We start from the raw sequence: 2,688 nt of genomic DNA, 5'->3' as shown, positions 1-2,688 counted from the left end.
GTCTACAAAATAGTTAAAATTTCGGAAAACAAATTTTTTCAATTAAATTGATACATGAACCAAAAGAAAACTACATTTTTAAAAAAGCAGTTCCAATTTCAACCTGAAAAGTTGAAAATAATTAAAATTTTTTGGAATTTCTTTAAATGATTGAAATTAATTGAAAATATTTGGAATGTTTTAAAACATCCTAAAATATTAAAAAATCCTTTGAAATCTTTTGAAATTTTGCAATGCTCTTGAAAATTCCTTGCAATTTTAAAAATACCCTAAAATATTTTAAATACTTTAAAATCTCATAGTAAATTATTAAAATCAATGGAAAATTCCTTGGAATCTATTAAAATATCCGAAGATATATCAAATCCTTTGAAATCTCATATTAAATTACTGTAATCAATTGAGAATACCTTGGAACCTTTTAAAATACTCTCAAGTATTTCGAAACCTTCAAAATATTTTGAAACACCTGGACATCTTTTCAACATTTATAAGGTACTTTGGAGTTTTTTTAACAACCCTGTTATAATTGTTAAAATTCTTTGAAAATTTAAAAAACCCTCAAATATTTTTAATCTCTTACAATCTGATACTATATTATTAAATTAATTGAGAATTCCTTGGAATCTGCTAAAATATCCTAAAATATAATAAAGCTTTCAAAATCTCATATTAAATTACCGTGATTAATTGAAGATTCCTTGCAACATTTTGAAATACTCTCAAATATTGCAATACCTTCCAGACATTTTGACCTTCCTTGACCTTTTTCTTAAGATTCTAAAAGTACTTCTTTAAAACTCTTTGAAATTCCTTAAAATTATAAAAATAGGGTAAAAATTCCTTGACATCTTTTAAAACATCCTCAAATATTGACAATCTGTTGAAATCTTTACACATTTTTTTAAGTTCTTGAAAATTCCTTGAAATTTAGAAAATACCCTGAAATATTTCAAATCCTTTAAAATCTCATATTAAATTACTGTAATCAGTTGAAAATTCCTTGAAACCTTTTAAAATACTCTCAAGTATTTCGAAACCTTCAAAATCTTTTGAAACACCTTGACACCCATTAAAGATTTCTACCATACTTTGAAATTGTTTTAAAGAACTCTCCTGAAATTGTTAAAATTATTTGAAACTCCTTTAAATTAAAAAAGTAATTTAAAATTCCTTGACATCTTTTAAAACATCCTCAAACATTTAAAGCCCTTAAAAATCTTTTGAAATCTCTTGAAATTTTCAAAAGATTCAGATTGAAACTTCGAAATAAGAAAAATTTCAAAACATTAAATATTGTAATTTTGTAGATTAGAGTTTTGAAAATGGAATCAATACAAATTCAAAAGTTTCGAAATCTTATTTTCAACTATGAAATGGAAGTAATTTTCCACTTGATTGAATTCAAGTCTTCAAATTTTGAATTGTAAACTTAGAAGTTTATTTACCAAAAATTATTAATCATAAATAAATTGAAAGCGTTCAAAATTTTAAAGTATGTTTAAAAAAAATATATATAAATATATATAATTTTGTAATTATTTACAAGAATCGTTTTAGAAATAGTTAAACTTTACCTCGAGTAATTTCTATTAACACTTTAATTTAATACTTTAACTAATCTACAAACATTATAATTTTTAACATTTTGAAATTTTTCTGTTTTCTAAATTTCAGTCTGAAATAATGCCATTTAGGGATTACCCAATTGAAGAACGTACGTTTAAATTTTGAACGCTTTCAATTAATTCATGATTATTAATTTTGTATAAATTAACGTTCAAGTTTACAATTCAAAATATGAAGACTTGAATCTCATCGAGTTGAAAATTATTCTTATTGAACAGTTGAAAATATTTGAAAATTAGATTTCGAAAGCTGTGAAGTTTTATTGATCCCATTTTTAAAACTCTAATCTACAAAAATTTCAATATTTAACGTTTTGGAACTTTTTTCTTCTTTTAAATTTCAATCTGAAGCTTTACAAAATTTCAAGAGATTTCAAAAAAGTTTTAAGGATTTTAAATATTTGAGGATGTTTTAAAAGATGTAAAGGTATCTTTAATTTGATTTTATAATTTAAAGGAATTTCAAAGAAATAAAAAATTTTTAGAAGGGTTATTTAAAAAAATTCAAAAGCACTTTAAAAATCTTTAAAACAAAGTTCAAGGCGTGTCAAAATATTTTGAAGGAATTTCAAAGAATTAAAAAAATTCCAAAGTACTTTAGAAATCTTTAAAATAAGTTCAAGGTATTTCAAAAGATTTTAAAGGATTTGACGAATTTGAGAGAATTTAAAAAGATTCCAAGGAATTTTCAATTGATTATAGTAATTCAATATGAGATTTTAAGGCCATGTGACGAGAGGGTCACGTGAGCAAACTTGGTCTTCAATTTTTCTATCCCAACTTACGTCTAAACAAAATGAGGTATCGCTCTGAAGGTTTGGGAAATGAAAGAGGAGGTAATAAAGTCCATGTCTCGGCTTTGTTCCGGTGGAAATTTTGATAAAAAAATTTGTTTGAAGAAAATACCATTAGAAGTTTTGTTTCCCAACTTACGTACACACGGAATGAGATATCGTGACAGAGCTGCCAGATCGTGGATGAAATTTACCCCCACCATACCTACCGTTTGGGAGCCACAAAACAGATGCTGCATGACTACCACTGTGAGTTCGTGTGTAAG

This window comes from Belonocnema kinseyi, chromosome 5, assembly GCF_010883055.1.
Source record: "Belonocnema kinseyi isolate 2016_QV_RU_SX_M_011 chromosome 5, B_treatae_v1, whole genome shotgun sequence".
In the NCBI taxonomy this organism is placed as follows: Eukaryota; Metazoa; Arthropoda; class Insecta; order Hymenoptera; family Cynipidae; genus Belonocnema; species Belonocnema kinseyi.
Note: the sequence above shows the minus strand (reverse complement) of the source record.